Below are 11,912 nucleotides of genomic sequence, written 5' to 3' on the forward strand. Positions count from 1 at the left end.
AAGAAGAATGGAAAGATCAGAGTTTGTGTATATTACATGAATTTAAATGCTGCAACCATCACTTATAACCTATTCTCTCTACCATATTGTAATACAATGTTGGATGCATCATCTGATTGTAGAGATATATGGTTTTCTTGATGGGTTTAGTGGATATAATCAAATCAGTATAACATTGAAGGACAAAAATAAAGTTGCATTCATTATTACTAAACGGTGGGGGGGTGTATGCTTCCATAGTTATAAATTTTGGTTTTAAAAATGCACCACATACTTTTCAAAAGTGGGTTATGAAGGTACTTACTTAATGACAAACTTGATGAGGGACCACTTGAAGCATTTGAGATTATGCTTTAAGAAATGCAAAGAATCAAGACTTTCATTGAATCTTGCAAAATGTACCTTTAGTGTCGAGAGGTATTTTGTTGGGACACATTATTAGTGAAGAGGAAATGGCAATTGATCCAAGAAAGATGGAAACCATCCTAAAGGCCTTACCCCCAAAGATAGTAAAAAAATTATAAGGTCTATTTAAGTGAAATGGCTTAGCAGATTCTTGAGGTACCTGGCTCATGTGTGTTTACCACTCACTCAATTGACAAGAAATGATGTGGATTTTGTGTGGAAAGAAGAGTAGAAATTTTCTTTCAACCTACTCAAAAAGATGTTGGTGACTACACCAATATTGATTCCACCAAATTGGAATTTTCCATTCCACCTATTTGTGGATGCATCCCACGTAGTTGTGGGAGCAGTTCTCATGCAAGAAAAAATGGATGGTTCAGATCAATCTATTATGCCAGTAGAATACTTAAATGAGTAGAGAAGAATTATGCAATGACTGAAAGGGAATGCCTGGGAATTATCTTTTGGATTACAAAAGTTTAGGCACTATTTGCTGGCAAAAAAAAGTACCGATCTATGTTGATCATCAAGCTTTGATATATTTAATCAACAAACCTTATCTTTAGGAAGATTGGCTAGATGGGTGTTGCTAATGCATGAATTTGATAATTTAGTGATTGACAGGCCAAGTCAAGAACAGATGATAGCTTACTATTTAAGTAGTTTGGCTAATGGAGAAGATTCATTGATGAATTACGTTATTCTTTTCCAGTAGAACTAGTTGATTCAATAGATTCTTGGTATAAAGAAATGTTTCAGTTTCTACTTCATAGAGTTCTCCCTAAAGAGATGTTAGTTGTAAAAAGGAAGAAATTGACATCAAGAAGCAGAACATTTGTAGTCATCATGGGTGCTCTTTACAAAAAAGGAATTAATCTGATTCTTAGAAAGTATGTTCCAAAGTTTGAACAAAAAGTGATTTTGTGGTTGAATCCCATGCAGGTGATACAGGTGACCACATTGTGGTGGCCATCAATTTTCAAGGATTACTCATGAATATGTAAAGACATGTTTGATATGTCAAAGGGATGACAGGCCATTGGATGTGAACAGAATGCCATTGCAGCCAATTGTCACACTAGAACCATTTCAAAATTGGGGTCTTGACTTTGTGGGACTAGTGAAGCTAGCTGCAAAGTATAGAAGTATATTTTGGTACCAGGTTACTATACCAAATGGGTAGAAACACAAGCAATGAAGGATAATAGAGCAAAGAGTGTGGCAATGTTTTTGTACAGAATCACACTAATATTTCAGATGGCGACCCTTGTAAACAATACACTCAAGCAAATTGTAACAGCAATTGAAAATATTGCAAACAAAGCCATAATAGTCGTAGGTGAACTTGTGGCAAATGATTAAAACTCTCCACAAAGAAGCTTCTACCGGTAAACGCAAGTTGGAAATGCATGGTGAATACCCAACTCCTCCTACTCCCTCTGTCAATTGTAGCAAGCACAAGCTAATACCTCTAATTCACGTGACATGATCAGGCTCATCTCTCTCTCTCTCTCTCTCTCTCTCTCTCTCTCTCTCTCTCTCTCTCTCTCTCTCTCTTCTTTGCACGATCATATGGAAATAGCGTCTTGTATAATTCCACACAGGTAATTGCATATGGGAAGAAGCCCTGAACCTCATCCATTAAGAAGAACCCGAGATATTTCCAAGCCCTATCATGGTCGTGCCCCTACAGCTTTTGTGTGTGGTGTGTGGTCAAAATCTCGCATTGACCGGCCTTTCGAACCTCAAATTGAATCTACTCAATGACTGATGTTGTGTTGTCGTGATGATGAGATGGTTGTGCGAGACAATGTAGCCAATTACAGCACCTTTAAATTCAACATATATCTAGCTAGATAGGGCAAGATTGCTTGCTTGTTGCCTATAATGGCACCCGCAATAGTTGCTCAACCAAGCGCTCAGAAGCTGAACATGAGGAGTTAAGTGCAGATAGAAAGTGCAAGCATGTCTGCTTGCTACCTATAATGGCACCTGTACAATTCCTATAGGGTATGTCTCATGGCGACATCGGATCGCTAGCGCACACGTATGCATGCTTGTTGTCTATACTTATAGTAATATAAGAGGCACGTTGAAAGCTTCTGACCCATTGCCCACTAATTGGACATTATCCTTGAGATCGACAACGCATTGATGCTTGCACAACACGTCCAGAAGGATCCCTGCTTCTAAATGCTCCAAGACTGCAAAGGAGGAGGATAAGCGCGCGGCCCAAAGCGGCTGCTCCCGCTGGCCCCAAATTACCTTCCCTCGTGGCATGGTGGGGCGATTATAAGCAGCTTACGTTTACCGAGCTTTTGATGGGCACTTCTAAGCAACAGGTTTCCTTTGCTTTGGGTCGCAAAGTTGGACATATCCTATACGCAAGGCATTCCAAGTTAGAGTATGGCAAAGTGTAAAATATTGTAGCAGTCTGTGAACGCGCTTTATTGGCGTCAATGGAGCACCACAGGTTGCTTTTGCTGATACAACGTCCTCTGCCGGACCCTGTAATTGTTGAGGTGCACAAAAGCTGAAAATGGTGAGTTGAGTGCAGCAGGAATGAGCACACATCGGCGTGAAGTAGTTGCTAAAGCGCTCAAAAGCTGAAAACGGTGAGTTGACTTTAGCCGGAATGAGCGCACGTTGGCGTGCAGTAGTTGCTGAAGCGCTCAGAAGATTAAAATGGTGAGTTGAGTGCATCCAGAATGAGCGCATGTCAAAGTGCAGTAGTTTCTTAAGCGCTCAGAAGCTGAACATGAGGAGTTGAATGCAGGTATGCTTCCTCGCTGCCTATAATGGCACCCGTAGAATGAGTGCACGCCGGCGTGCAGTAGTTGCTGAGGCAATGAGCTGGTATGGACCATTGTAAAACTCCACGTGGCATTTAAAAAATGCCCCCCGCCACCGAAGCCTTTTTGCTTGCTTTCTCGCAGTTCAACTCAACTCTCCCTCCTCGAATGGTCTCTTTCGATAGTTTCCTACGACATTAAAATTATATTCTTCTTCACTCATGGCATTTGTTATAGGTTGATCCAAACTTGCAATTTCTCCAAGTTCTTAGATGTAGTCTAAGAAATTGGACAAATTTGTAAATGCATTTAGTATGTTGTCACAAATTTGGGCCAATTCTTTTAAGTTAGTTCTTACAAAGGCGCTCTCTAGATATGGGAATGAAAAGTCTAATGGGAGTGGAAAATCCAATGGACGGGTAGGAATGGCAGACCAAGGCAGTAGCTGGGCGTCAAGGTGCAATCATTGTGAACAATTGGGAAGAGAAGAACCCACCACAAGGTTTGGAGAGCTGGCAAATGAATACTTTTTACAAGGAAGGAAAGTGAATGCGAGAAAGAAATACGAAATGAAAGAGGGAAAGTGTCTCGTGTGAGGGACACGTGTGCAGGCACCAAGACATGAAGGCAACGCAAATGGCAGGTGCGCAAGAAGAAGAACCAATTGAAAGAGCACTTTTTTAATAATTAAGGTCTTGCAGCCCGGCCAACAGACGTAGGGCATGCCATGGTTAGCTCAATTGACCTGACTTAGACTATGAGCACACGGGATGGTGAGTTGCCATGACAGTAGGTGGTAAGCTTAAGGTGTGGGAGCTCGCAACCGTGCAGCAATCTTGGGAGATATCTAGCTATTGGAATGAGAAAGCAGCCAGTATGCACTATGCAAGGCCCATTGTAGATCTAGCAGAGACAGTCTCAATAGGTGGGAACTGGATCCTGGAAGCCGAACAGCGGACTAGTCAGTAATTACCATGGCGGTTACCACAGTAACTTCAAAGGGCTATAAATAGGACCCATTACATTGTAATCGGGTTGGCTGTACTTTTGGGCTGCTTATCTTTTGACTTCTTACTCTTAGTTGTGTGGGTTTTAGTCCTGAAGCTGTTCCTGAGCTACACGATCTTCACATGTAATCCTACTTTGTAATCCTTAATACAGTAGTCGAGTGTACTACAGTCAGATATACCTTGTATTCATTCTTCCTGACTCTGAATCTAAATATGAATCTGAACACTATTTCCAGTCATTCAGTCTGTCTCTCGCCTCGGCAGATGTATTGCAGTTCATGTAACTATTCCAGTTCACTTTATATCTTCTCTTCCAGTTCTACTGCTTGAACTAACGAATCACCAGTAGCTGTAAATTCTAACACTGGAATCAGCTTCCTAAAGAGATCAGCTCCAATTCCATTTTGGCAATCACGGTGGCTAGAGATGTTACTCGTTGACCAGAAAACTCCTCTCCCAATTTGAGTTTTCAGCTGCAGTGATGGCACCAAAACCCAGCCGTGGCCGGAAACCATCCTACCGCGTTGTCGTGAAGTGACACGTACATAGTAGGAACGCATGCTACAAGATCTATTTTGTGCTTTTTAGATACATAATTATCTTTCCTATAATGTACATATGCATATTTAAGTATAATAATAAGCCTTCTATCTCATCCTATTATTTTTCTCAAGGGTAACCTATCCTTACTTTACCATCAGAAAATACTATGGGAAAAGCTCAATAGCTCCGTCTCTTTAACTTGTATGGGAAAATCTCAATAGCTCCGCCTCTTTAACTTGGGGCAAAAAGCATTGATTCTTTATTTATACTATCTCATTATCATCTCACACCCTAGCTAGATCCTATATCTAGGGTAAACTCCAATATATATATATTCTATGTATTTTTTATAATTTTCTTATATTTCTTTTTAAATAGCTACTAGGAGGGAATCAAATCCTAGTGGGACACTAGGTGGCATGATTTCAAAGATACACTTATTTTAATGCATTATTGCAAGCATGATTACAAAACTTTGTCAAGGAGCAATGTCATGCTTTCATATGGCATGAGGTGTCCTTTGGAATTAAATGAAAGTTTAGGCTAAGGGGACCACGGGAAGACTTTTGCTGCTAGAAATGGATCCTATTTTGATGAATTTTTTACACAAGGTTCCAATCCGAATTGGAAAATGATTTTAAAATTAAAATTGTAGCTAATGAGCTGAAGTTTCTGCCCATATTTTTACTTTTTTATTTGGAGCCACGGTTGAGGAGATATGATCAAAATACTGGACCCCAGTCTGCCCACATCATGCAGGGACAACTCATTTCCAACTTTTCCAATTCCTATTCACACTGGCTCCTCTCTTCTTGTGTAAACCCTTGGGGGTTCCCTTCACCTATAAAAGGGGACCTCTTCTTCCTTGAAAAGGAACTCAAGCATTCAAGCCATTGATGAGAGAAATTCTTGAGGGAGTGAGTAGTGATGCCTAATTGTACTTAGCCCCATTAACATAAGCCCAAGCCTACACTTTCTCCTAGAGGAAGACTAGCCATTCTTGTATGCCATCCTTGGAAGATCAACTCTAATCAAAGAAGGTCTTGCACTTTGCGTATCAATCAAAGTGGAGCTCTCCCCTCTTCTTCTCTCTCCATCAATAATGGTGCCGAAGGGTTTGTCAAGTAAGATGTGTTCTACATTGATGTTTTCTTAATTTCTTGTTATTTTATTTTTCATCTCTAATCCGAAATATATATATACATATGTATCTAATCTCATCTCCTTAACCAAACCTATATCTCTCATTCTTAGTAATTCATCCTCTCTACAAATTCTAGGTTCTCTTTTCTAAAGGTACATCTCTCCCCGCAGTATTCTTATTGCCTACGGGCAAGAATATGTATCTAATCTCATCTCCTTAACCAAACCTATATCTCTCATTCTTAGTAATTCATCCTCTCTACAAATTCTAGGTTCTCTTTTCTAAAGGTACATCTCTCCCCGCAGTATCTTTATTGCCTACGGGCAAGAATAGGGCTTGGGAGGGAAACTTCTCATCTCTTCACTTCTCTCATATCTACATTTCTCACATACTATCCTAGATGAATAACCCACATGATGATCATTTCTATCGCTTTCACTCTGTACGATCTATTAGAATTAACGTATGGATTAGCCAAAAAATACACTTTCAACAACGTATAGTGTTTCTCTTTGGCCCAGAAAGGCTTAATGAAATACTTCTATCACCGGATCCCCTCATACTACCTCTCATAGACTATAACTTTTCTTTTGACGTAAGCGTAGTTATCTTGCTATGAACCAAGAGGATTTGTACACACAATTAATCCCAATCACTAGACAATATATATATATATTATGGTAAGCACAAAACTACAATTCCAAAGAACAATTCGTAGCCTATTTGGTCAGTCAAGATTGAATTTCATTAACTCATCTATTAACCCTTTCATATTACCCACGATACGATATGACCATAGCCTTGATGTTTTCATTTTCGTATTGTTTTGACATTCTCTTTTGTGTTCTTTCTTTGTGTGTGTGAGTGCAAGAGAGAAAGAGTGAGTCTTCTTTGATTGCACTTATTTCCAAACCCTAGTCTTCATGGCATCTATGGTTTAACTCCTTCATATAGTTTTTGTTGAGTTCTCTCACAAACTCTCACAGCCATAAGCCCGGTGCTTTCCTGGCAAGATCGCAAATTTCTCGACATTTTTTTGGTGAACCCGACGCGAAACTGCCAGGGTGAGATTTTGTGGATAACCATGGGTGATCATGTTGAGCAACAGGGTATGCATTTTGACCCAGCAACAATACAAATGTTTCAAGAATTTGCAATGTTCATGTAACAACAACATGCCATTGAAAGAAGGGAGATTTCAGCAACGAAGTCCATACAAGCAGTCGTCAATAGAATGGATCGGTTCAATGGCAAAGATGTAACCAAATACTTACGCGAGTATGTGAAGGAGATGGAGCTGCATTGCGTGTCAGAAGGTGAGATGATTCAAAGCTCTGAGCTAGTTGTTGCTCCAAAAATTAGAGAGCATGTTAGGATAATTAAAGATGGGCATGGGAGAAAATTGGGAAGAACTCAAAGTAGCTTTAAAGGAGGAATATTTCATGGAGGACTCTGAGAGAGTGACCAAAAGGACATTCTTAGAATGGGTAGTCAAGCCAAAGCAAGGACTATCAATAACAGAGCTACTTAGGGAATTTGAGCGGCGCTATGCACAACTCACCAGGACAGAAAGGGCCACACTAGATGCAGAGAAGACATATCTTTTCTTACAAGCTGTAGGTAAAGAGTTTCAAGAAAATTTGGAGCTTCTTCTTGAAGATAAAGATGCTGAGCAAGGACTAAAGACCGACTGGAATGAGGTTGAAGGTCCTGTCTCACTGCTTGCCAAACAACAAAGAAGAAGGGACAAGATGGTAGTAAACACTACAAGTCCTTCCACCTCAACTTCTGACAAAATGGTAAAGCCTACTTTTATCGCTCCTAAGTTTGATGAGTCCATGCTAGATGAGCTTGTGAAGGGAATGCGTGACTTGAAGGTGAAGTTTGCAAAGCTTGAAGAAAAAGGCCAACCATCAGGGCCACTTCCTAGGCAAAGACAACATCCCAAAGAAGGGTTTGTTAATAGATGTATTTGGTGTGATAGTATAGACCATGTAAGAAGGGATTGTGATGATTTTAGTGATGTTTTGTCAAAAGATGTTGTCTTTTTTAAGGATGGTAAAATCCACTTAAGAGAGACAGGTCTACCCTTGAGAACTAACTTTGGGAAGGGGGGAATGCAAACCTTAGTTGAAGATATGGCAACTAAGCATGCCACCTCTTCAGTTGAGGCAGCTACTTATGGAATAAAAATTGAACATTTTTGTGATGAAGAGGTGAGTGACCATCATGGTCAAATTTGGCCAAATGTCATGCAATTAGCTAAAAAGGGAAAGATTACAAAAGAGATTCTACATGAAGCAGGTGATTGCATACGTCTAGAAACAGGATGGAATGATCCAGTGGACTCATTGTCAGTGCATGCCTACATTACAAAATGCCAACAAAATGAGGCAATTGTAGAAGAGAAGCGCAGACATGAGAATGCTGATGAAGGACCATCAAAAAGAGCTTCTAGAAGTGGGGGAAGAAGCAACTCAATGCCTTCTCAAACACCCTCAACACAAGGAGCATCTCCACCTGAAGTACTCATGGAGGAGTCTACAACAGGAAAGAAGAAAGAGCCAACGAAAGGTAAGACAAAAGGCCCAACTTATAAACTACAATCTGATATTGAGGTTGCTACAGATTTAAAGAAAGTCTTGGAGGAAAGGATCTTGAATAGCAAGATTGAGTTTACTCTGGGAGAAGTTCTTGGCATTGCAAAGCGTGAATTCCATGAGGAGATCATTGACATCATCAAGAGGAAGAGGCAAACCCTTGCTGAAGTTTCTCGTCCACAAGTTGAAGGGGAAACCTCAAAGACACAAGGGATGCAACTGCAAAATAAGGAGAATGATGGAGCTGTGGTAGGATGCTACCAATCTAGTGGGAGAGTGAAGCAAGTGTATTTCTCAAATGATGATGAAGAAGTTGAATATATTCCTAGGAGTTACTATTCACGAAGTCATTGGGCAAGGGCTGCTACAGAAACTTTGGTCAAGGTAGGTGATCTTGAAGAGCCATTTGTTGCCTTGATTGACCATGGTTCAGAAATAAACATAATGTCAAAGAATCTCTACAACAAGTGCAAATGGCCGATGGACACAAATCATGGCTGGATGGTAAAAGTGGCAAACAATTCATCCGGTGAATTGTATGCAGCATGTCCAGGTGTGAAGGTAACAATAGGTGATGTAAATATTGACCAAAACTTCTTTGTACAGTATACATCTTCATATCATCTCATCCTTGGACAGCCCTACATTGTGGGAGTTCGAATGGAAACAAAGGTAATGGATGATGGTTCAGCATATGCTAGGATACGTAGCAAAGATGGTTAATGAGCTGTCCAATTTCTCACAGTTTGTGTGAACCATGAAAGAAATAGTGACAACCTCAGAGAACATCCTCTACCAAAGGTGAGCAAAGAGTTTCATGATCATAGAGAAATGATGGGTTTTGGCCAAGTACGATTGTAAAGCGGGATTGCAGTGGTACAAAAAGAAAAAGGGTCTCCCCTGATCCAAAAATAGGTGCAGCGTTTTCAACGAGCTCCTTGGTAACAAAGAATGGATCAGTATGTTTTACAAAACTTGAAGATTTGAAGAGATGTGAGAGGCAATATGTGCATAATGTACAAATAGGCATGAAAAAGAGTGGGTTGTTAGAGCCTACTCAAAATGTTTTGGGTTTGTGTGAACAAGTTTCTTTTGTAGATACTATGGGTGAGCTTGATGCTATAATGGGGTCTAATTTGCATCTTGAAAATGAAGTTGTGGAAGTTTGCTCTATGGAAGTGTATCAAGTAATAGAAGCCTTTAAAGAAATCCAAACAGTTGGCCCAGAAGTCCATGTTGAAACTAAATACAAGAGTGTAGCAAAGAAGGTGAAACCAGTAGCTTCACCCTTACCACCCAACAACAGGGAAAAGATTGAGCAGTCTTCTTTACAACCAAGTTTGAGGAATCCTAAAAAGATTGGGCATACCTTCACAAAGGAGTCTTTCCAAGACTTGCAGATTGGTCGCGAGGAGTTTCTAACACAGGAGGAGACAAAGTGCTTCAAAGAAATGCTTTCAAAGCATGGTAAGGCTTTTGCATTTGAGCCACATGAGATAGGATGTGTTGATCCTTCTATTGTAGCTCCTATGGTAATTTTCACAATACCTCATGTGCCTTGGAATCTGCGGCCTATTCCGGTTCCAAAGGCTCATTTGTCAAAGTTAGTAGAGCTACTGAATGAGAAAATCAAAATGGGAATCTTGGAGCCTTCTTGTGCTCCATACTCAAACAGGTGATTCACAGTTCCGAAGAAGAATGGTTCTCTACGCTTCATCCAAGATATGCAACCAGTGAACAAGGTGACAATTAGAAATGTAGGTACAGGTCCAATTGTGAATGAGTTTGCAGAGGCATTTGCAGGGAGGGCAATCTACTCAATGGGGGATCTCTACTCAGGGTATGATCAATTTCAGCTTGCAATCGAAAGCAGAGACTTGACAACCATGAAGACACCTTTGGGTTTGGTAAGGATGTGTACCTTGCCACAGGGAGCAACCAACTCGGTTGCACAATGATGAATGGGATGAATAAGGTCTTACGTGACTTTATTCCTCAAATCACAATGCCTTTCATTGATGATTTTCCTATCAAAGGATGTGAAGAAAGTGACAAAGATGAAGCTTTGGATCTCAAGGGATGTCGCAGGTTTGTGGTAAATCACATAAATGATTGTGATAAAATTTTGTCTAGGTTGGAAGAAGTGAATCTTACATTGTCAGGGAAAAAGTTTATGTTTGGTGTCAATGAAGTGCTTATTGTGGGGCACATGTGCGGGCCATATGGTAGGAAACCTTGTCCAACAAAAGTAGATGCCATCCAAAGAATGAAAGAAACGTGCACTAGCATCACTGAGGTTAGAAGGTTTCTGGGAGCATGTGTCTTCTATGTTATTTGGATTCCACATTATGCACATGTAGTTGATCCTCTTTATCAGCTGCTTAGAAAGAATCAGAAGTTTAAATGGACAGAAGCACATGTAAAATCCATGAAAAAGCTAAAGGAGTTGCTCCAGCCAACAAAAACTTTGAGAAAGGTAGACTATGAGTGTCAAAGGCCAGTAATTGTGACAGTAGACACCAGTCCTACAGGGATTGGATGGGCAATAGAGCAAGATGACAAAGAAGGACACAGGTATGTGGTAAGATTTGGAGCAAAGGTGCTAAGTGCTCGGCAAAGAAACTATCCACAAATAAAGAGAGAGTTATGGGGTATGGTTACAGCCTTGAAAAGTGGAAAAGAGTACCTAATTGGTGCATGTGTGGTTGTAGAAACAGATTGTCTACCACTTCTTGGGATGATTACAAGCTGCTCAACTCCAGACATTTCTATGTTGCGGTGGATTGCCTACATTAAGTCCTTAAATCCTGAGTTTAAGCACATTGCAGGTAAAAACAATACAGTGGCAGATATGCTATCAAGGGCAAGGTATGAAGATGAGTCACAAATGATTGATGAGGGAGATGATGTAGGCACAAAGTTCTATTCTATCTCTCATGTCAAAGGTAACAATGTCTGCATGACTAATCTACTTAAATCGTTCTTGAAAGAGCTTTATGAAGGTGATTGGCTTCTTATTGGAAGCTACTTGAGTACTCTAACAAAACAGGATGATTGGTCTGAACAAGAATTCAAGAGGATACGCAGGAAAGCATATGGGTACTTTTTGAGGGATGGTTACTTGTGGAAGCATCCTAAACAAAAGGGTGCTACTCCACAAAGGGTTATATGTAAAAAAGAGACTCAAGTAAAGCTCATGCAAGAGTTTCATGAGAGTCTATGGGCTGGACACAGGGGTGTATGGGCAACCTTCTCCAAGTTGAAAGAAAAATACTGGTGGAAGGGTATGTATAAAGATGTATCTCAGTTTGTAGAGACATGTGTAACTTGTCAAGTGTATTCAAATGTTCGACATCGTGATGGATTGCACCCTACATATCCACTAGCCATGCACTATAAATGGGTTGTGGATCTAGTC

Source organism: Adiantum capillus-veneris, chromosome 7 (assembly GCF_014529385.1).
Source record: "Adiantum capillus-veneris isolate H3 chromosome 7, ASM1452938v2, whole genome shotgun sequence".
Classification (NCBI taxonomy): domain Eukaryota; kingdom Viridiplantae; phylum Streptophyta; class Polypodiopsida; order Polypodiales; family Pteridaceae; genus Adiantum; species Adiantum capillus-veneris.